Source organism: Dendrobates tinctorius, unplaced genomic scaffold (genome assembly GCF_039654945.1).
Source record: "Dendrobates tinctorius isolate UK_male_01 unplaced genomic scaffold, ASM3965494v1 ptg000295l, whole genome shotgun sequence".
NCBI lineage: Eukaryota > Metazoa > Chordata > Amphibia > Anura > Dendrobatidae > Dendrobates > Dendrobates tinctorius.
The window spans coordinates 1,201,232-1,224,854 of NW_027361962.1; the positions used below are offsets into that span (position 1 = coordinate 1,201,232).

General features: G+C 47.5%; 1 protein-coding gene across 1 annotated transcript in view; it reads right to left on the reverse strand.

Moving 5' to 3' along the window:
• The window catches only part of LOC141073040 (uncharacterized), a 47,204-nt gene extending 37,636 nt beyond the window's left edge, over positions 1 to 9,568 (reverse strand). Inside the window, exon 1 of the mRNA XM_073560354.1 lies at positions 9,374 to 9,568. The gene's annotated coding sequence lies outside the window, so the exon portion shown is untranslated. The remainder of the gene's footprint in view (positions 1 to 9,373) is intronic.
• Between the last annotated feature and the right edge of the window lie 14,055 nt (positions 9,569 to 23,623).

The following is a 23,623-nucleotide window of genomic DNA, read 5'->3' on the forward strand; positions in this document are numbered from 1 at the left end:
CGCTGGTGCATCGCTAGGTGTAACGGTACCCTAAGACTAAAGTCTTCATCTGTATGGGAACCTATGTAAATCCTCTCCTTAGACTTTTTTGTTGAATGTATACGAGTTGGTGACTCTAGGTTAAAGGGAACCTGTCACCCCCTCCAGGAGTTTTTAAGTAAAAAAGCCACCTTGTGCGGCACTAATGCTGCATTCTGTCATGGCCTGGCTATCGCGCCTGCGTGGACGCGCTGCCAGAGATCCCGCCACACAGTCGCTAATGATTTAAGCCCCCGTTACACTAAACAATGTCCTAGCGATCCCACCAACGATCCGACATGATGGGATCGCCAGGACATCGTGTACGCCGGTTTCCAAGGTAAACAGTGGGTATCCAGGAGCCACGGCTCCTGGATACCCGACGTTTACATTAGAAACCAGCGCCCAGCGTCGCTGATCGCTGGTCTCTCGCTGCCACACACAGTGATGTGTGCTGGGCAGCGGGAGACCAGCGATCGAAAAACGGCCCAGGATGTTCGAGCGCGATCAGCGATAACTGGCAGGGGGGGCCGGTCGCTGATCCCCGTCACACACAGCGATCTCGCTGGCGAGATCGCTGATGTGTCACAAAATCGCTGTGTGTGATGGGACCCCTATTCACACTGCGGGGTGGGATCTCTGGCAGTGCGTCCATGCAGGCGCGAAAGCCAGGCCATGAAGTGATGCAAGAACAGGCAGCGCTAACTGCGCATGCCCAAGAATAATATATTACAGGGCAGGCGCCAGCATTTTAAATTGAACACAGAGGAGGCGGAGAAAAGACATAAGGACGAAATGAATGACGGATGCGAGGCATCGGTGTCAGAGGGGGAAAGACCTGCCCCCCTGTCAAATATCAGGTATGTCTGACTAATTTTATAAATGCGGTGGACGGGACGCTAAGTAAAAGAGCCACCTTTACAGAATGCAGCATTAGTGCTGCACAAGGTGGCTCTTTTGCTTAAAAACACCTGGGGGGGGTGACAGGTTCTCTTTAAGCACCTGTTCACACATAGTTTATGCTTGGATGTGACGGTCAGTTTATTGAAATTTGAAATCATTATTTGCCTTTGTCCATATTTCAAGGGGGATCTGTATATCAATGTTTTTCACCAGACTCAAGTTAGTCTGCAGTTAGCTATAAGTCATTAGTTAGCTATTAGATTTTCATGTATGGTGAATTATACATAGAGTGGACATTGTTTGGGTAAAATCAAAATGACCAGCTCAATGTCCTGAATAATGTTTGCCAAAAAAATGATCAACTCAATGTGTAGTTCAGAACTAATTCACGTAAATCGCTTAGTTACATCGCACATAATCAAACCTACTCAATCGTACATAAGTTCAATTTGAAAAGAGGTACCCTGGACCACTAGTACTCAAAATGACCAGCTCAATGTCCTGAATAATGTTTGCCCAAAAAATTCACAACTCTATGTATAGTTGAAGAATTATGCAAAATATGCTAACTCCACGTATGAAACATTTTATAGGTACCTCACTGTTTGCTATCACAACTCTAACTTGAAGTTTCCATAAGGGCTTAACCCACTAATCTATGTTTAATTCAAGAGCTGTTGAACAGATGCTAAGTTTGTGTGTGAAATTACACTTAATAAAGTTTTATGTCATCAAATTATTTATATGTAATGGTAATGTAATTATTAACCTTTTTCTAACTTTACATAGTGGTTCTTGTGTAGACATGGAGGTCAGTGGGTGCTCTCGTCCGCTGGCACGGCCGCCTTTACAAAGACAGCATGGACCATGGCTCATCCCAACTGAACGCCCGACCTCCTTAACAGTGGGTGGAACACTACTTAGACAACACAGGGTGAGGGAATCACAATATTAGGACTTTCTTGGATCCCCAAACAATTAATGGCATATATCACACAACCAGCAAAACACAAAATGTAACAGCAAACAGTTTATCACCCTTCCACTGGCTCACCAGGGATTATAATATCCGTTCCTCAGAGTTTCCAGGGCTACTTACTCCAAGCCAGCAGCACCCCGCTTTCGGCGGGCACCCACCGAGAAAGGAATAATGCCAGATTTAGGAAGCTGACTGAGTAACGCAAATTCTGTAGTCAGGTGACTGGATTGTCCCAAGCTGGATACCATCCTTATGTAGTCTTTGATATCTCAGCCGAATCCTTGTATTCGATGCTTAAGCCCATGTAGTCTTATAATCCATGTTCGGTTATGGCCTGCCAATCGGATCCGCAGATCCAAAATTGGTACCATGCAGCAAGAGAGACTGGTCACTGGACAGTCCTCCTTCTATACCCCTGAGCTCTCAATTCAGCCCCTTGGGGCTTCATGATTGGTGGAATAAGAGTGTGCTAGACTGGCTAGATTCCAAGCCGCATACATAATATCCATAGTAGCAATGGTGTCTAACAGAGATGAGGAAGAGTCAGCTAATTTACATAGAATGGAGCAATATAATGAAAGGTTAGCATAATTGATTTGTCTGAGTCTGTGACCTTCCCTGACAAAGGTAATTACATGAGTCAACAGGAACTGTAAACCTAGACTCCTTAGAGTCTTGTAGAAACAATGAGGGGCTTATCACATGGTAATAAACAGAATACCATGTGTTATGTATATAGTGTTTTGTATGTAGTATGTATGTGGTATGTTGTATGTATGTATATATGTATGTAGAATGTATGTAGTATGTTGTATGTATGTATGTAGTATATAGTATGTGGTATGTATGTAGTATATAGTATGTATGTGGTATGTATGTTGTATGTATGTAGTATGTATATTTGTGTTTTTTGTCTTTACATTCAACACATTAACCGGATGATGGGACTACTACTGTCCCATCATTGGCTAATGTGTCAATCACTGTCATTGTAGCAGGCATAGCCCGATGGGACTTGTAGTCCCATCGGATGATGCCTACACACAGACACAAAGACCCCTGGCAGGCCCTCGCAGCCCCGGACAGACCCCCGAGAGGCCCGTACAGACCCCCGGCAGGCCCGCACAGACCCCCGAAAGGCCCGTACAGACCCCCAGCAGGCCCGCACAGACCCCGCCCGCACACATGGACACGCAGTCTCCGCCCACACACCGCCCACACTCCATTATAGTGCATCATGACATCATTTGAGCAGCCAATCACAGCCATGCCATTAGTTAACATGGCTAACATGCCTAACAGGATGTGCCCACACTTCTTAGGATCCTCATTGGCTGAATAGAATAAAATAGGCTCATTGCATTATGGGAACTTCTGATTCCGGTATTCGATATTGTAAAAGTATCGGAACTCAGTATCGGAACTCTGATACAGCGAATATTGGCCGATACCCGATATTGCAGCATCGGAATGCTGAACACTAGTGGTTAGTATAGGCTGAAAACAAAGATCACTGTCTGAAGTGCAATGGACAGTGAGCTTATTTGTCTATAAGAAGACATTAGATGTCATGGCGTGGTGTGGTTATTTTTACATTTAACATTGATAGAAAACAAAAACAAGTATGTTTCCAAATGAATAACATTCTCCTCTTTGGGCAAATTTATAACCTGTGATTTAAGGTATATCCTTTAACATATTCAACAAACAATGTAATAAACATAGAAAGCAGATTGTACTATCTTCCCCTATGAAATAAGTCAAATTAATTAATTTCACAAATGACCAATTCAGACCCAAAGATTATTATTCTGTGCCATTTATCATTTTCATGGAAACATACTTGGGTTACTTAGGAAATTAAAAAAACATTCTAATGGACAATGACAGACACAACACTTAATTTGTATTTATGAAATCTCAATTTTGTATTACCAAGCTAACCAGGTGAGTTATATTTTTATTACGTGTTCAGAGTGGCATAGGTGTGTGATATTTTAATGTAAGTGTATGGAATGTTTTTTTTCAGTGCTCAGTGCGCCACATTAGGGTTGTAATTTAAATGTAAGTGCATGTAATGTTATTACGTCACCTTTGCAATGGACAACATTCCCTATCACAAAGACTATAAACAGGACAACAGACCACACATATTTTCACGCCTAAGCCAACTAGATCGCCAATCATACAACCCTGATGCAAGATAGCCACACAAATTATCGCCCTGCAATAGCTGACATGCACGCTATAACATTCCGTAAACTCAAACCTGTTAGTTCAACGATGGGTATAGACTCAACCACTGAGACATTCTAAAGTCTCTCATCTGCCTTTTAAAAATCTTAATGTGACTATGGCTGCTCTTCGTACATCAAAACATTCCTAAGCCAACAACCTAAAAATTTTATGCGCATTAAAATTATCCACTGTATTTAAAATACAGGAATGTTACACTTTTCACAATGACACAACTCACTTTAGTTGCATTTCATAGATATTTCAAGGATTGGTAACAACTAAAATTTATGTCTAATTATCATAGTTTACTAAAACCTTACTACTAAATCAACAACCTTGATCAGGTACATAAAACTTAATAATCCACATATTTTGAAATTATTGTCAGTGACATGAATATAATAAGCATTTATAATATGTAAACTTTCTAATATTATTATCAATTAATTTCACATCATTTGTGCCTATAATACAGAGTATGAATATCTATTTGAAGCACTACTTCCTTGCACACTAGTTGACGAGATGATACTTGTCAACAATCTTTATACATACACTGGAGCAGTTTCGTATTTATTACAAGACCTCCAACATCTAACCTTTTTGAGATATCAAAACAGAAACATTCAAAAAATTTACATTAAGCAAGTAAATTTTTAAGTAAAATGTTGAGACTGATCTCATCATTTACTTTTATTCTTAAACATATTAAATATTTTATATACCCAAATATAAATATAGCTTTCAAACAGGACAAACACAACAACACTGAAATTCAGACTTGAGGTTACAATGTAAGTTAACTCAAGTCTGGCAATTCAACACAAATCCTTACCTTGGACAGATGACGTTAACAGACAATCCTCCAAGTAGGGCCACTCTGTGGAATACTTCGATGGCTTCCAAGTGAGTGTATCACTTCAGAACAGAACAGTGATGACATGGACTCTTTCAATGCCTAGCATGGGTTGAGTTTCTTAAAATTTGGTCACACATGATGGTATTCTGCTTATTACCATGTGATAAGCCCCTCATTGTTTCTACAAGACTCTAAGGAGTCTAGGTTTACAGTTCCTGTTGACTCATGTAATTACCTTTGTCAGGGAAGGTCACAGACTCAGACAAATCAATTATGCTAACCTTTCATTGTATTGCTCCATTCTATGTAAATTAGCTGACTCTTCCTCATCTCTGTTAGACACCATTACTACTATGGATATTATGTATAAGGCTTGGAATCTAGCCAATCTAGCACACTCTTATTCCACCAATCATGAAGCCCCAAGGGTCTGAATTGAGAGCTATGGGGTATAGAAGGAGGACTGCCCAGTGACCAGTCTCTCTTACTGCATGGTACCAATTTTGGATCTGCGGATCCGATTGGCAGGCCATAACCGAACATGGATTATAAGACTACATGGACTTCAGCATCGAATGCAAGGATTCGGCTGAGATATCAAAGACTACATAAGGATGGTATCCAGCTTGGGACAATCCAGTCACCTGACTAAAGAATTTGCGGTACTCAGTCAGCTTCCTAAATCTGGCATTATTCCTTTCTCGGTGGGTGCCCGCCGAAAGCGGGGTGCTGCTGGCTTGGAGTAAGTAGCCCTGGAAACTCTGACGAACGGATATTATAATCCCTGGTGTGACAGTGGAAGGGTGATAAACTGTTTGCTGTTACATTTTGTGTTTTGCTGGTTGTGTGATATATGCCATTAATTGTTTGGGGATCCAAGAAAGTCCTAATATTGTGATTCCCTCACCCTGTGTTGTCTGAGCAGTGTTCCACCCACTGTTAAGGAGGTCGGGCGTTCATAGAATCGCATAGTTGGAAGGGACCTCCTGGGCCATCTGGTCCAACCCCCTGTCATCCCCCTGTCATCCCAGTCAGATGTCTGTCCAGCCTCTGTTTGAAGACTTCCAGTTCAGTTGGGATGAGCCATGGTCCATGCTGTCTTTGTAAAGGCGGCCGGGCCAGCGGACGAGAGCACCCACTGACCCCCGTGTCTACACAAGAACCACTATGTAAAGTTAAAAAAAGGTTAATAATGACGCTACAATTACATATAAATAATTTGATGACATAAAACTTTATTAAGTGTAATTTCACACACAAACTTACCATGTGTTCAGCAACTCTTGAATTAAACATAGATTAGTGGGTTAAGCCCTTATGGAAACTTCAAGTTAGTTGTGATAGCAAACAGTGAGGTACCTATAAAATGTTTCACATGTGCAGTTAGCATATTTTGTATAATTCTTCAACTATACATAGAATTGTGAATTTTTGGGGCAAAATTTGTTAGATTGAGTGCAATTGATTATGCGCGACATAAGAGATTGGCGTGAATAACTTCTGAACTACACATAGAGTTGATCATTTTTTTGGCAAACATTATTCAGGACATTGAGCTGGTCACTTTGAGTACTAGTGGTCCAGGGAACCTCTTATCAAATTAATCTTATGTACGATTGAGTGCGTTTGATTATGTGCGACAGAAAAATGGAGAACTTGAGGGCACTACAAATGATCTATAGGGGACTGTAGTCCACACACTTGGAAAAAAGAGTACAATTGTAGAAAAAGAAGTGTGCAAATGGACGCAATGAACCCAAAATAAACACAAATTATGTACTATAATAAATTGTCAATTTTTATTATTAGCATATGAAAGGAACACACAAGTGACAAAAACATAATTAAAAACAATTAAAAAAGGCCAAGAACAATTTGGCCTTTAATGACACTCCAGAAAAACAGGTCTTTAGGTGGGAACCTGATATATACCCCCTCCAATAAATATGGGCAGAGACTTATGAACTTATTCTGCATACACATGTGTGTACAAACATGAAATGGAAACCTGAGTCAACCATATAATAATAATAATGATGATGAAAAACATAATTGAAAATACCAAGAAAGACACCAATCGCATATAATATATGCCAAAGTAACCCTAATATCAGATAAAGGAAAAATAAAAAATGACCATGAATATGGAGGACCCTTATTGTTGAGAAATAACTAGGATGTAAACCCAATACATGGTTTGCAGCTCCCAAAGTGGTTAATCTAAAAAATGTTTGGGCCACATTTAAGACTCAGTTTGTATAACATGAAAATGAAATGAGTGGCTTGATAAATGAATAACCACAGATGACCATGAAATATTATCGCTTAAAAGATGTACACATGGTTTTTTGGTGGTCTATCTACAAACATGTAATGCAAGTATATTGTAACAAATAATAATCATAGATGACCATAAATCATGACCCCTGAAAAATATAAACACAGTGAATAAAAAACAATTCTCAAAAAGTGGTTGCAGTTGCCCAAAGTATAAATGCACCACACATATTCAAACATTATTCAGGAGATTGAGCTGGTTATTTTGAGTACTAGTGGTCCAGGGTACCTCTTTTCAAATTAATCTTATGCACGATTGAGTGCGTTTGATTATGCGCGACATAAGCCATTTACGTGAATAACTTCTGAACTACACATAGAGTTTTTCATTTTTTTGGCAAACATTATTCAGGACTCATACATGAAAATCTAATAGCTAACATGAAAATCTAATAGCTAATAACTAATAGCTAACTGCAGACTAACTTGAGTCCGGTATGTTTTTCTGTCTATGATTAAAGTCTGGATCATTTGTCTTGCATCCGAAGGCTGAAATGTTCAGGCCCTGGATGTTCCAGCTACTGATCAGGGCTGACATTGTGTAGCCTTGAATACCTCTCTCTCATCTCCCCTCTGTCTCTCTTCCCTTCCATCTCTCTCTTTCTTCCCTCCCGTCTCTTTCTCTCTTAACTCCCCTTTCTGCCTCTCTCTTTTACCTCCCGTCTCTCTCTTACCTCCCGTTTCTCTCTCTGTCACCTCCCGTCTCTTTCTCTCTTAACTTCCCTTTCGGTCTCTCTCTCTTCCCTCCCGTCTCTTCTCTCACCTCTTGTCTCTCTCTCTCACCTCCCGTCTCTCGTGCTTACGTCCCGCTCTCTCTCCCCTCTCGTCTGTCTCTCACCTCCCGTCTCTCTCTCTCTCTCACCTTTCAATTAAATTCAATTCAAATGAGCTTTATTGGCAGGACTAAGTACATGTTGGCATTGCCAAAGCAAATAGTAAAAATAAGGGGATAAGGGGGTGGGGTAGGGAGGCATATAGAGGTCCAGGATACATCAGGGTCCTTTTAGAAGATAGGAACATGTCCCGGGTGGGGTATCTCTCTCACACCTCCTGTTTCTCTCACCTCCTGTCTCTCTCTCTTCCCTCCTGTCTCTCTCTCACCTCCTGTCTCTCTACACCTCCTGTCTCTATCACCCCATCTCTCTCTTCCCTCCTGTCTCTCTCTCCTACCTTCTGTCTCTCTCTCCTACCTCCTGTCTCTATCTCTTACCTCCTGTCTCTCTCTCTCCCCTCCTGTCTCTCTCTCTTCCCTCCTGTCTCTCTCCCCTCCTGTTTCTCTCTTTCTTGCCTCCTGTCTCTCCCCTCCTGTCTCTCTCTCTCTAGTCCCTCATGTCTCTCGTCCCTCCTGTCTCTCTCTCTTCCCTCCTGTCTCTCTCGTCCCTCCAATCTCTCTCTCACCTCCCATCTCTCGTCTCTCTCTTCCCTCCTGTCTCTCTCTCTCTCCTCCTGTCTCTCTCTCACCTCCCATCTCTCTCTTCCCTCCTGTCCCTCTCTTCCCTCCTGTCCCTCTCTTCCGTCCTGTCTCTCTTCCCTCCTGTCTCTCTCTCTTTCCTCCTGTCTCTCTCTTTCCTCCTGTCTCTCTCTCTTCCCTCCTGTCTCTCTTCCCTCCTGTCTCTCTCTCTTCCCTCCTGTCTCTCTCTTCCCTCCTGTCTCTCTCTTCCCTCCTGTCTCTCTCTCTTCCCTCCTGTCTCTCTCTTCCCTCCTGTGTCTCTCTCTTCCCTCCTGTCTCTCTCTTTCATCCTGTCTCTCTCTACCCTCCTGTCTCTCTCTTCCCTCCTGTCTCTCTCTTCCCTCCTGTCTCTCTCTTCCCTCCTGTGTCTCTCTCTTCCCTCCTGTCTCTCTCTTTCCTCCTGTCTCTCTCTACCCTCCTGTCTCTCTCTACCCTCCTGTCTCTCTCGTCCCTCCTGTCTCTCTCGTCCCTCCTGTCTCTCTCTCTCTTCCTTCCTGTCTCTCTCTTCCCTCCTGTCTCTCTCTCTCTTCCCTCCTGTCTCTCTCTTCCCTCCTGTCTCTGTCACCTCCTGTCTCTTCCTCTCTCTCACCTCGTGTCTCTCTCGTTTTCCCTCTCTCGGTCCTTCTTTGGTAGAGGCTTAGCTATATCCGTGTGGTCAGAAGGACCTCTGCTGAGGTAATGCCCATGTGACCATGTGTGGGAATGATGACACAGGAAGGGGCGGCGCCTCTTCTTTCATAGAGCAGACAGTGGGAAGCTGCGGTTGGAGCTAGAATGTGTGCGCTTCCTCCAGATCCTGTCAGCAGCCCATACAGTTCAGATGGTTTACTGCTGAATACGCTAGAATGAACACCCTCCCCTTAGTGACTACAAGGGGGGGTCGCATGATAACGCGGCTCCCATAACTAATAATTTGATGGTGTTCAGTTGGTTTTTTAAGCTCTGGTTCACAAAGAGTTAATGTTTCAGTAAGCTGTGATATTTCATGTTTCCCTGTTGTTAGGCAGATTTGGCTTCCTTCTCTTTTTTTGAGCTTGTTTGATTGGCTGACAGAGTATGAGCGGGAACAATTTGTGGTATATAATCAGCTGTTTGTGAAGATTCCAAGATCCCTCCCTCCCGCCCTGATAAAGAATATTTCACTGTATTGTCGTGTCATTTATTTGTGAGATAATCTCCCTGTTTTAGGGAGGATTGGGTCATGAGAGTAATAATTTTATTCAGTGATGGAGATATTTAATGGTTTTAATGGTTATGATGAAATAAAATTGGTTGTTGAGTAACTCAAAATAAACGCCACGGCCATTTTATGCCAAACTTAGAACTCGGTGTCCTGAGTCCTTATTTCTTATGTATGAGAGTGGGGCCTGTGTTATCATGTATGAGCTCCTTCCAGGTTCCCACTGCAGCCCATACAGTCTAGCTGAGGGAAGAAAGAAGGAGCAAGAGATGGAAGATGAGAGAGACAGGAGGGATGAGAGAGAGACAGCAGGGAAAAGAGAGACAGGAGGGAAGAGAGAGAGACAGGAGGGAAGAGAGAGACAGGAGGGAAGAGAGAGACAGGAGGGTAGAGAGAGACAGGAGGGAAGAGAGAGACAGGAGGGAAGAGAGAGACAGGAGGGAAGAGAGAGAGACAGGAGGGAAGAGAGAGAGACGGGAGGGAAGAGAGAGACAGGAGGAAAAAGAGAGAGAGAGACAGGAGGGAAGAGAGAGAGACAGGAGGGAAGAGAGAGAGACAGGAGGGAAGAGAGACAGGAGGGAAGAGAGAGACAGGAGGAAAAAGAGAGAGACAGGAGGGAAGAGAGAGAGACAGGAGGGAAGAGAGGCAGGAGGGAAGAGAGAGAGACAGGAGGAAAAAGAGAGAGACAGGAGGGATGAGAGAGAGACAGCAGGGAAAAGAGAGACAGGAGGGAAGAGAGAGAGACAGGAGGGAAGAGAGAGAGACAGGAGGGAAGAGAGAGACAGGAGGGAAGAGAGAGACACAGGAGGGAAGAGAGAGACAGGAGGGAAGAGAGACAGGAGGGAAGAGAGAGAGACAGGAGGGAAGAGAGAGAGACAGGAGGGAAGAGAGACAGGAGGGAAGAGAGAGAGACAGGAGGGAAGAGAGAGAGACAGGAGGGAAGAGAGAGAGACAGGAGGGAAGAGAGACAGGAGGTGAGAGAGAGACAGGAGGGAAGAGAGAGAGACAGGAGGGAAGAGAGAGACAGGAGGAAAAAGAGAGAGACAGGAGGGAAGAGAGAGAGACAGGAGGGAAGAGAGAGAGACAGGAGGTGAGAGAGAGACAGGAGGGAAGAGAGAAAGAGACAGGAGGGAAAAGAGAGACAGGAGGGAAGAGAGAGACAGGAGGTGAGAGAGAGAGACAGGAGGGATGAGAGAGACAGGATGTAAGATAGAGACAGGAGGGAAGGGAGAGAGACAAGAGGGAAGAGAGAGAGACAGGAGGGAAAAGAGAGAGAGAGAGACAGGAGGTAAAAGAGAGAGACAGGAGGGAAGGGAGAGACAGGAGGGAAAAGAGAGAGACAGGAGGGAAGGGAGAGACAGGAGGGAAGAGAGAGAGACAGGAGGGAATGGAGAGTCAGGAGGGAAGAGAGAGACAGGATGAGAAACAGGAGGGATGAGAGAGAGACAGGAGGGAAGAGAGAGAAACAGGAGGGAAAAGAGAGACAGGAGGGAATGGAGAGTCAGGAGGGAAGAGAGAGAGACAGGAGGGAAGAAAGACAGGAAGGAAGAGAGAGACAGGAGGGAAGGGAGAGCGAGACAGGAGGGAAGAGAGACAGGAGGGAAGAGAGAGACGGGAGGGAAGAGAGAGACAGGAAGAAATAGAGGGAGACAGGAAGGAAGAGAGAGAGACAGGAGGGAAGAGAGAGACAGGAGAGAAGAGAGAGAGAGACAGAAGGGAAGAGAGAGACAAGGGGAAGAGAGAGACAGGAAGGAAGAGAGAGAGACTGTCACTTCAAGAGACTGTCTGATCTCCTCCCAGACTTCACCTCCATGGAGGGGGAAGAGAACCTGCAGATAATACTGGGGAAGAGGAAGGTGCAGCGGCCATAGCAGCGGAATATGTCAGTGCCTGCCACAGACTTAAGAGGAGACTGATATGTCATGGACTCCTGTACCCCACCCCGGACATGCCACTATCCTCTAACAGGAGCCTGATGTATCCTGGACCTCTATATGCCCCCTACCCCGTCCCCCTATTTTTACCATTTGCTTTGGCAATGCTAATATGTGCTTAGTCCTGCCAATAAAGCTCATTTGAATTTGAGAGACAGGAGAAAAGAGAGAGATAGACAGGAGGGAAGAGACAGGTGAGAGAAAGACAGGAGGGAAGAGAGAAGAACAGGAGGGAAGAGAGAAGAACAGGAGGGAAGAGAGAGACAGGAGGGAAGAGAGAGACAGGAGGGAATGGAGAGTCAGGAGGGAAGAGAGAGAGACAGGAGGGAAGAGAGAGACAGGAGGGAAGAGAGAGACAGGAAGAAAGCGAGGGAGACAGGAAGGAAGAGAGAGAGACAGGAGGGAAGAGAGAGAGTGACAGGAGGGAAGAGAGAGAGACAGAGGGAAGAGAGAGAGACAGAGGGAAGAGAGAGACAGGAAGGAAGAGAGAGAGACTGTCACTTCAAGAGACTGTCTGATCTCCTCCCAGACTTCACCTCCATGGAGGGGGAAGAGAACCTGCCGATAATACTGGGGGAAGAGGAAGGTGCAGCGGCCATAGCAGCGGAATATGTCAGTGCCTGCCACAGACTAAGAGGAGGCTGATATGTCATGGACTCCTATACCCCACCCCGGACATGCCACTATCCTGTAACAGGAGCCTGATGTATCCTGGACCTCTATATGCCCCCTACCCCGTCCCTCTATTTTTACCATTTGCTTTGGCAATGCTAATATGTGCTTAGTCCTGCCAATAAAGCTCATTTGAATTTGAGAGACAGGAGAAAAGAGAGAGAGAGACAGGAGGGAAGAGACAGGTGAGAGAGAGACAGGAGGGAAGAGAGACGGGAGGGAAGAGACAGACAGAAGGTAAGAGAGTAGGGAAAAGAGACAGGAGGGAAGAGAGAGCAACAGGAGGGAAGAGAGAGGAGGAAAGAGAGAGACAGGAGGTAATGGAGACACAGGAGGGAAGAGTGAAAGAGACACAAGAAAAGATAAACAGGAGGTGAGAAAAACAGGAAATAAGAGAGACAGCAGACAACAGAGAAGAGGTAAGAGAGACAGACAGGCGATGAGAGACAGGACGCAAGAGAGAGTGACATCTCCATTTTCTTTACTCGGAGAGTTCTCACTGTGTTATCTGTGATGTTGCATTACTTGTTTGGGTTGGAGATTAGGTGGCAAAACCTACGTGACCCTGACTGTACCAACGCAGTGGACAGACCCTATTGCAGAGGTGGGCTTAGCTGGAAATGGGGGGGAGCAGAGGGACAGATGCCTGTCCGGTAGGTTGTCTATCAATTGTTCAGGGCCACATGACCCCATGTACTGCAAATGGAGGCTGTATACAGAAGGGCTGAGCAGTGACGTACTGCAGGGTAGGGTTGTGTATAGAGGGGCTGAGCAGTGACGTACTCAGTGGTGGATTATAATGAGGTCAATCTGGGCAGTAGCCCAGGGCCCAGTGGTGTGGGGGGGCCCAGGAGCCCAGGGAAAATTGCCCCATTATAATCCGCCACCATAGCACAACGCCCCCCCATGTATTGATCATTTCCTCCCCCTCTCAGACCCACTGGCCACCGCAGCGCCAGCCCCTCACTGATAAATCCCTGCTCTGTGTGCACAGGACCTGTGATGAGGTCACAGGAGGGGAGGAGTCAGGGGTTACATGATCAGGGGTTTCAGTCTGAGGCCCCTGATCATGTGACCCCTGACTCCTCCCCTCCTGTGACCTCATCACAGGTCCTGTGCACACAGCCATCAATGTATTGTATGCGGGACTCTGCTGTACTCGTTGTAATGGTGCTGGATGAGGGAAGTATGTGTGGGGTCAGGAGGGGTTTACAGGATGGATGTAGCTGCGTGTGTGTGCGAGGTGTACGAAGCAGAGCTGCGAATGTGCGAGGTGTATGGAGTGGAGCCGTGTGTGTATGAGGTGTATGGAGCGGAGCTGCGAATGTGCGAAGTGTACGGAGCGGAGCCGCGAATGTGCGAGGTGTACAGAGCGGAGCCACGAATGTGCGAAGTGTACGGAGCGGAGCCGTGTGTGTACGAGGTGTGTGGAGCGGAGCCGTGTGTGTACGAGGTGTACGGAGCGGAGCCGTGTGTGTACGAGGTGTACGGAGCGGAGCCGCGCGCGGTGTACAGAGCGGAGCCGCACGCGCAAGGTTTACGGAGCCCTGTTTGTACAGAGCTGAGCTGTGTGTGTGCGAGGTGTACGGAGCGGAGCCGCATGTGTGTACGAGGTATACGGAGTGGAGCTGCATGTGTGTACGGAGCGAAGCCGCGTGTGTGTACGAGGTGTACGGAACGGAGCCCTGTGTGTACAGAGCTGAGCTGCACGTGTGCGAGGTGTACGGAGCGGGGCTGCACATGTGCGAGGTGTACGGAGCGGAGCTGCGTGTGTGTACGAGGTGTAAGTAGTGGAGCCGCGTGAGTACGAGGTGTACGGAGTGGAGCCGCATGTGTGTACGGAGAGAAACAGCGTTTGTGTACGAGGTGTACGGAGCGAAGCTGCGTGTGTGTACGAGGTGTACAGAACGGAGCACTGTGTGTACAGAGCAGAGCTGCACGTGTGCGAGGTGTACGAAGCGGAGCCGCGTGTGTGTACGAGGTGAACGGAGGGGAGCAGCGTGTGTACGAGGTGTACGGAGCAGAGCCGCATGTGTGTATGGAGTGGAGCGGCATGTGTGTACGGAGCGAAGCCGCGTGTGCTCGAGGTGTACGGAGCGAAGCCGCGTGTGTGTACGAGGTGTACGGAATGAAGCCCTGTGTGTACAGAGCTGAGCTGCACGTGTGCACGGTGTACGGAGCGGGGCTGCGCGTGTGCGAGGTGTACGGAGTGGAGCCACGTGTGTGTACGAGGTGTACGGAGCGGAGCCGCGTGTGCACGAGGTGTACGGAGCGGAGCCACGTGTGTGTACGAGGGGTACGGAGCAAAGCCGCGTGTGTGTACGGAGCGGAGCCGCATATGTACGAGGTGTACGGAACAGAGCCCTGTGTGTACAAAGTGTACAAAGCTGAGCCATGTGTTTATGGAGTGGAGCCGTGTGTGTACGAGGTGTATGGAGCAAAGCCGCATGTGTACAAGGTTTACAGAGCAGAGCCATGTGTGTACAAGGTTTACGGATTGGAGCCATGTGTGTACTGAGTGGAGCCGTGTGTGTGCGAGGTGTATGGAGCGAAGCCATGTGTACGAGGCATACAAAGCGGAACAGTGCGTGAATGAGGTGTGTGGAGCCATGCGTGTACAAGGTGTATGATGGGGAACATTCATACCTCCCAACCATCCCAGATTTTGAGTGTCTGCCCCACTGCCCCGACCGGGAGCTTACTTTTCCCGTGGACACAGGAGTATACGGCGGAGCCCCGAGGAGCACAGGAAAACTCGCACGTGACATTCCATCGGAAGTGACGTGCTGGAAGCTGACCAGAGGAGATTGTTATGGAACCATGGAGGCACTTCCGGGAATGCTTCAGATCATCACCATATCCTCCTCCGACAGCGCGGACAGTGGGATCGCCTTGGACTCGGGGATGTCGGCCATGTGAGTGGATCATAATATGTCCTGCACCAGGAGGCTCAGGTGGGCACTACAATGTGTGCCGGGCTGGTATAGTATCTTTATAGAATCTTTCTTTCCCCTCTTTCCTTGTCTTTCTTTCTTTCTTTCTTTCTTTCTTTCTTTCTTTCTTTCACTTTCTGTTCTTTCTTTCCCCTCTTTGTTTCTCTCTCCCTTTCTGTTTTTTCTTTCCCATTTCTTTCTTTTTTTCTCTCTTTGTTCTTTCTTTCACCTCTTTCTTTCTCTTTCTTTCTCTCTTTGGTCCTTCTTTCCCCTCTTTCTTTCTCTCTCCCTCGCTGTTCTTTCTTTCTTTCCCCTTTCTTTCTTTCTTTCTTTCTTTCTTTCTTTTTCTCTCTCTGTTCTTTCTTTCCCTTTCATTCTTTCTCTCTCTGCTCTTTAGTTCCCCTCTTTCTTTCTCTCTCTCTGTTCTTTCTTTCTTTCTTCTCTTTCTTTTTTCTCTCTCTGTTCTTTTTTTCGTCCCCTCTTTCTTGCTCTCTGTTCTTTTTCCTTTCTCTCTCTCTTTTCTTCTTTCTCTCTCGCTGTTCTTTCTTTCTCTCTCCTTTTTTCTCTCTCTTTTTCTTTTTTCTCTCTCTCTGTTGTTTCTTTCTTTTCCTCAGTACCAGTCAATGTGCCCACAGTACCAGCCACTGTGCCCATAATGCCAGCCACTGTGCCCTCAGTACCAGTCAGTGTGATCAGCAGTGCTAAATGGGTGTGGTTGGGGCATGGATATGGGTGTGACTAGTTGTGAAATGGGTGTGGTCGGGCGGCCGGTAACCAATCATCATAGTGGCTGTCATCTGTTTCCATCAACTTTGTTATATGTGGGCAGTGGGCACCTCTAGTAAGGTGGGCACGAGATGGCGGGTCTTGTCGCCTCTGCCTCACACATAAGTTACTATGAGGTGTACTTTATTCCTGCCACATTTCTTTCTTGGCCTACTGAGCAGTTGAAAGTTATACAACCTGAGGATTGTGCATGTGTGTGCTGCCAGCATGTAGTAATATGTGTCTGTATATATATATATATATATATATATATATATATACTTACTCCGATCCCTATATAAACCCTGCCCCTCCGACCGCCATCCACTTTCCCATGCTCCTGTTCCAATCCTGGGGTCTTTTTTGTCCCCCCTTAGTCCTCCACATGCTGAACATCTGGGACATGACTAACATTGTGTGCTTGTTTGTCGCCAGATGCAGCGTCGTGTCCAGTGTGTGACAAGACGGCGACTTGTCTGTGGCGTTATCCTCTCTGCCGCCATGTTGTGCACAGCCTGTGACGAGGAGCATCTCTTCCTGTATATCCGGCCACAGGCTGCACATTGGAGGCTGCTTCTTCTATCTGGGGAAGTTCATGAAGCAGAAGCCTCTGTGTGACTCATGTGAAGTAACTTGTCTGACAGGTCATGGGTCCAGGTCAGCAGGTGATTGCAGACTATTAGCTGGTTTCGATGTTAGGTACAGGTGAGTCAGGACTAGATGTTGGGTGGAAGCCTTCCAGTATTTGTAAGGCCTCGTGCACACGCTGAGTATTTGGTGAGTTTTTACCTCAGTATTTATAAGGCCTTGTGCACATGCTGAGTATTTGGTGAGTTTTTACCTCAGTGTTTATAAGGCCTCGTGCACACGTTGAGTATTTGTTGATTTTTTCACTCAGTATTTGTAAGGCCTCATGGACACACTGAGCATTTGGTGTTTTTTTACCTCAGTATTTGTGAGGCCTTGTGCACACGTTGCGTATTTGCAGGGTTTTTTACCTCAGTATTTAACCCCTTCCCGCCCCTTGACGCACCGTATGCGACATGAAAACTAGTGACTTCCCGACCCTATCACATGATCGGGGGGCCCACAGAGTCTGAACAGCCCGGGGCCCTGACTACCCTTAATCCACCCCTGGACGTACTGCAGGGTAGGGTTGTATATAGAGGGGCTGAGCAGTGACGTACTGCAGGGTAGGATTGTATATAGAGGGGCTGAGCAGTGACGTACTGCAGAGTAGGATTGTATATAGAGGGGCTGAGCAGTGACGTACTGCAGGGTAGGATTGTATATAGAGGGGCTGAGCAGTGACGTACTGCAGGTTAGGGTTGTATATAGAGGGGCTGAGCAGTGACGTACTGCATGGTAGGGTTGTATATAGAGGGGCTGAGCAGTGATGTACTGCAGGGTAGGGTTGTATATAGAGGGGCTGAGCAGTGACGTACTGCAGGGTAGGGTTGTATATAGAGGGGGCTGAGCAGTGACGTACTGCAGGGTAGGGTTGTATATAGAGGGGCTGAGCAGTGACGTACTGCAGGGTAGGGTTGTATATAGAGGGGCTGAGCAGTGATGTACTGCAGGGTAGGGTTGTATATAGAGGGGCTGAGCAGTGACGTACTGCAGGGTAGGATTGTATATAGAGGGGCTGAGCAGTGACGTACTGCAGGGTAGGATTGTATATAGAGGGGCTGAGCAGTGATGTACTGCAGGGTAGGGTTGTATATAGAGGGGCTGAGCAGTGACGTACTGCAGGGTAGGGTTGTATATAGAGGGGCTGAGCAGTGACGTACTGCAGGGTAGGGTTGTATATAGAGGGGCTGAGCAGTGATGTACTGCAGGGTAGGGTTGTATATAGAGGGGCTGAACAGTGACGTACTGCAGGGTAGGATTGTATATAGAGGGGCTGAGCAGTGACGTACTGCAGGGTAGGGTTGTATACAGAGGGGCTGAGCAGTGATGTACTGCAGGGTAGGGTTGTATATAGAGGGGCTGAGCAGTGACGTACTGCAGGGTAGGGTTGTATATAGAGGGGCTGAGCAGTGACGTACTGCAGGGTAGGGTTGTATATAGAGGGGCTGAGCAGTGACGTACTGCAGGGTAGGGTTGTATATAGAGGGGCTGAGCAGTGACGTACTGCAGGGTAGGATTGTATATAGAGGGGCTGAGCAGTGACGTACTGCAGGGTAGGGTTGTATACAGAGGGGCTGAGCAGTGACGTACTGCAGGGTAAGGTTGTATATAGAGGGGCTGGGCAGTGACGTACTGCAGGGTAGGGTTGTATACAGAGGGGCTGAGCAGTGACGTACTGCAGGGTAAGGTTGTATATAGAGGGGCTGAGCAGTGACGTACTGCAGGGTAGGGTTGTATATAGAGGGGCTAAGCAGTGACGTACTGCAGGGTAGGATTGTATATAGAGGGGCTGAGCAGTGACGTACTGCAGGGTAGGATTGTATATAGAGGGGCTGAGCAGTGATGTACTGCAGGGTAGGGTTGTATATAGAGGGGCTGAGCAGTGACGTACTGCAGGGTAGGGTTGTATATAGAGGGGCTGAGCAGTGACGTACTGCAGGGTAGGGTTGTATATAGAGGGGGCTGAGCAGTGACGTACTGCAGGGTAGGGTTGTATATAGAGGGGCTGAGCAGTGACGTACTTCAGGGTAGGGTTATATATAGAGGGGCTGAGCAGTGATGTACTGCAAGGTAGGGTTGTATATAGAGGGGCTGAGCAGTGACGTACTGCAGGGTAGGATTGTATATAGAGGGGCTGAGCAGTGACGTACTGCAGGGTAGGATTGTATATAGAGGGGCTGAGCAGTGATGTACTGCAGGGTAGGGTTGTATATAGAGGGGCTGAGCAGTGACGTACTGCAGGGTAGGGTTGTATATAGAGGGGCTGAGCAGTGACGTACTGCAGGGTAGGATTGTATATAGAGGGGCTGAGCAGTGATGTACTGCAGGGTAGGGTTGTATACAGAGGGGCTGAGCAGTGACGTACTGCAGGGTAGGGTTGTATATAGAGGGGCTGAGCAGTGACGTACTGCAGGGTAGGGTTGTATATAGAGGGGCTGAGCAGTGACGTACTGCAGGGTAGGGTTGTATATAGAGGGGCTGAGCAGTGACGTACTGCAGGGTAGGGTTGTATATAGAGGGGGCTGAGCAGTGACGTACTGCAGGGTAGGGTTGTATATAGAGGGGCTGAGCAGTGACGTACTGCAGGGTAGGGTTGTATATAGAGGGGCTGAGCAGTGATGTACTGCAGGGTAGGGTTGTATATAGAGGGGCTGAGCAGTGACGTACTGCAGGGTAGGATTGTATATAGAGGGGCTGAGCAGTGACGTACTGCAGGGTAGGATTGTATATAGAGGGGCTGAGCAGTGACGTACTGCAGGGTAGGGTTGTATATAGAGGGGCTGAGCAGTGACGTACTGCAGGGTAGGGTTGTATATAGAGGGGGCTGAGCAGTGACGTACTGCAGGGTAGGGTTGTATATAGAGGGGCTGAGCAGTGACGTACTGCAGGGTAGGGTTGTATATAGAGGGGCTGAGCAGTGATGTACTGCAGGGTAGGGTTGTATATAGAGGGGTTGAGCAGTGACGTACTGCAGGGTAGGATTGTATATAGAGGGGCTGAGCAGTGACTACTGCAGGGTAGGATTGTATATAGAGGGGCTGAGCAGTGATGTACTGCAGGGTAGGGTTGTATATAGAAGGGCTGAGCAGTGACGTACTGCAGGGTAGGGTTGTATATAGAGGGGGCTGAGCAGTGACGTACTGCAGTGTAGGGTTGTATATAGAGGGGCTGAGCAGTGACGTACTGCAGGGTAGGGTTGTATATAGAGGGGCTGAGCAGTGACGTACTGCAGGGTAGGGTTGTATACAGAGGGGCTGAGCAGTGATGTACTGCAGGGTAGGGTTGTATATAGAGGGGCTGAGCAGTGACGTACTGCAGGGTAGGGTTGTATATAGAGGGGCTGAGCAGTGACGTACTGCAGGGTAGGGTTGTATATAGAGGGGCTGAGCAGTGACGTACTGCAGGGTAGGATTGTATATAGAGGGGCTGAGCAGTGACGTACTGCAGGGTAGGGTTGTATACAGAGGGGCTGAGCAGTGACGTACTGCAGGGTAAGGTTATATATATAGGGGGGCTGGGCAGTGACGTACTGCAGGGTAGGGTTGTATACAGAGGGGCTGAGCAGTGACGTACTGCAGGGTAAGGTTGTATATAGAGGGGCTGAGCAGTGATGTACTGCAGGGTAGGGTTGTATATAGAGGGGCTGAGCAGTGACGTACTGCAGGGTAGGGTTGTATATAGAGGGGCTGAGCAGTGACGTACTGCAGGGTAGGGTTGTTTATAGAGGGGCTGAGCAGTGACATACTGCAGGGTAGGATTGTATATAGAGGGAGCTGAGCAGTGACGTACTGCAGGGTAGGGTTGTATATAGAGGGGCTGAGCAGTGACGTACTGCAGGGTAGGATTGTATATAGAGGGGCTGGACAGTGACGTACTGCAGGGTAGGATTGTATATAGAGGGGATGAGCAGTGACGTACTGCAGGGTAGGGTTGTATATAGAGGGGCTGAGCAGTGACGTACTGCAGGGTAGGATTGTATATAGATGGGCTGGACAGTGACGTACTGCAGGGCAGGGTTGTATATAGAGGGGCTGGGCAGTGACGTACTGCAGGGTAGGATTGTATACAGAGGGGCTGAACAGTGACGTACTGCAGGGTAGGATTGTATATAGAGGGGCTGAGCAGTGACGTACTGCAGGGTAGGATTGTATACAGAGGGGCTGAACAGTGACGTACTGCAGGGTAGGATTGTATATAGAGGGGGCTGAGCAGTGACGTACTGCAGGGCAGGGTTGTATATAGAGGGGCTGGGCAGTGACGTACTGCAGGGTAGGATTGTATACAGAGGGGCTGAGCAGTGACGTACTGCAGGGTAGGATTGTATATAGAGGGGCTGAGCAGTGACGTACTGCAGGGCAGGGTTGTATATAGAGGGGCTGAGCAGTGACGTACTGCAGGGTAGGATTGTATATAGAGGGGCTGAGCAGTGACGTACTGCAGGGCAGGGTTGTATATAGAGGGGCTGAGCAGTGACGTACTGCAGGGTAGGATTGTATATAGAGGGGCTGAGCAGTGACGTACTGCAGGGCAGGGTTGTATATAGAGGGGCTGAGCAGTGACGTACTGCAGGGTAGGATTGTATACAGAGGGGCTGAGCAGTGACTTACTGCAGGGCAGGGTTGTATATAGAGGGGCTGGGCAGTGACGTACTGCAGGGTAGGGTTGTATATAGAGGGGCTGAGCAGTGACGTACTGCAGGGTAGGATTGTATATAGAGGGGCTGAGCAGTGACGTACTGCAGGGCAGGGTTGTATATAGAGGGGCTGGGCAGTGACGTACTGCAGGGTAGGATTGTATACAGAGGGGCTGAGCAGTGACGTACTGCAGGGTAGGATTGTATATAGAGGGGCTGAGCAGTGACGTACTGCAGGGCAGGGTTGTATATAGAGGGGCTGAGCAGTGACGTACTGCAGGGTAGGATTGTATATAGAGGGGCTGAGCAGTGACGTACTGCAGGGCAGGGTTGTATATAGAGGGGCTGAGCAGTGACGTACTGCAGGGTAGGATTGTATACAGAGGGGCTGAGCAGTGACTTACTGCAGGGTAGGGTTGTATATAGAGGGGCTGAGCAGTGACGTACTGCAGGGTAGGATTGTATATAGAGGGGCTGAGCAGTGACGTACTGCAGGGCAGGGTTGTATATAGAGGGGCTGAGCAGTGACGTACTGCAGGGTAGGGTTGTATACAGAGGGGCTGAGCAGTGACTTACTGCAGGGTAGGGTTGTATATAGAGGGGCTGAGCAGTGACGTACTGCAGGGTAGAATTGTATATAGAGGGGCTGGGCAGTGACGTACTGCAGGGTAGAATTGTATATAGAGGGGGCTGAGAGGAATAAATCATCGTTCATGTCACATTCTTTTAGATGTGGCCACGCAACAGCATTTCTCTTTATGCTTCCCACCGCAGGTTGTTGAGCGCTGCTGTCAGTCAGACACTTGTTTGTGCATCTGATTGTGTCATGCTGGCACCAGAGCTCAGCTGGTTATGTACGGTATTTAATGAAGCAAAGTGGCTTGCTGGGCTCTGAACCTTTTGGATTGGGAATATAGCAACTGATTTTGGTAAAATGTGTGTGTGTTACCGTAAATTTTGGTATGGGGTGATTAAAGGGTTATTCCCCCCAAGAATGCACCTCAACTGTTGTTAGAATATCGCTGGTCCGACCATTGGGACCCCCACCCATCCCAAAAACGATGCTCTGCAGCCCCGTCCTGAGTAGAGTGAAGGTGCATATACTCATCGTCCATTGGGACTGCCGGAGATAGCTGAGCTCTGTCTATGGGATTGCCAACTACAATGTGTGTAGCTGCGTATTACTCCTAGACTCTGTTGAAGACTATTCCGGAGCCCACCTCAGCGGTCAAACGCTTAGCAATCAGCGTCCTATAGTTAGGAGTAGAGTTGAGCGACTTTTGATTTTTTAGGGTCGAGTTTCGTTTCATGAAACCCGACTTTTCCAAAAGTCGGGTCGAGCAAAATCGGCCGACTATAGGGAAAAGTCGGGGTCGGACCGAAACACGAAACCCAATGTAAGTCAATGGAGAATTAAAGTCGGCAGTGAGAGGAGGACAGGAAACACACCTACAGTGCCCATTTGAATGCCAAAAGCATAAATTCTTGTTACTGAAGCTTGTCAACCTTAATTTCCTTCATGATACTAGTTACGCACTGAAAAATGGGGGTTATTTGGCTACAGTTGTGGGGGGGAGGGCTGGCTCCAGGTTTTCATGGGCCCAGGGCCAAAGAGCGCCCCTTTAACACATACCACAACTCATGATGCTCCGATACGGCAGAGAAATAGCAGTATAGTACAATGACAAATACTTTGCTTCTTACATCTCATGACTGATATCCATTTTAAATTCTCCAATACCTCCAAAAATGGACAGTATATAACTCCATACAGTATTATGGCCAGCGCTTAGTGCACTATACAGAGTAATGAGGCCCATATATTTCTCCAAACGGAATCATTGGTCCCATATAATGCTTCAAACCGTATATGATGAGCTCCACATAATGCTACAGTATATGTTGGTCCCAATGGATGAAGCTCCACTGTCTTATGGGCCCAAATAATGCTCCATATATAATGGGCCCCATTTCTACTGCTCTAGTGTATAATGGGCCCTGTAAATGCTGCTCCAGTGTCTGATGTCCACCTTTGGAATGCTCCAGTGTATGGTGGGCCCCATATATCATTCACCAGAGTATAGTGCTCCCC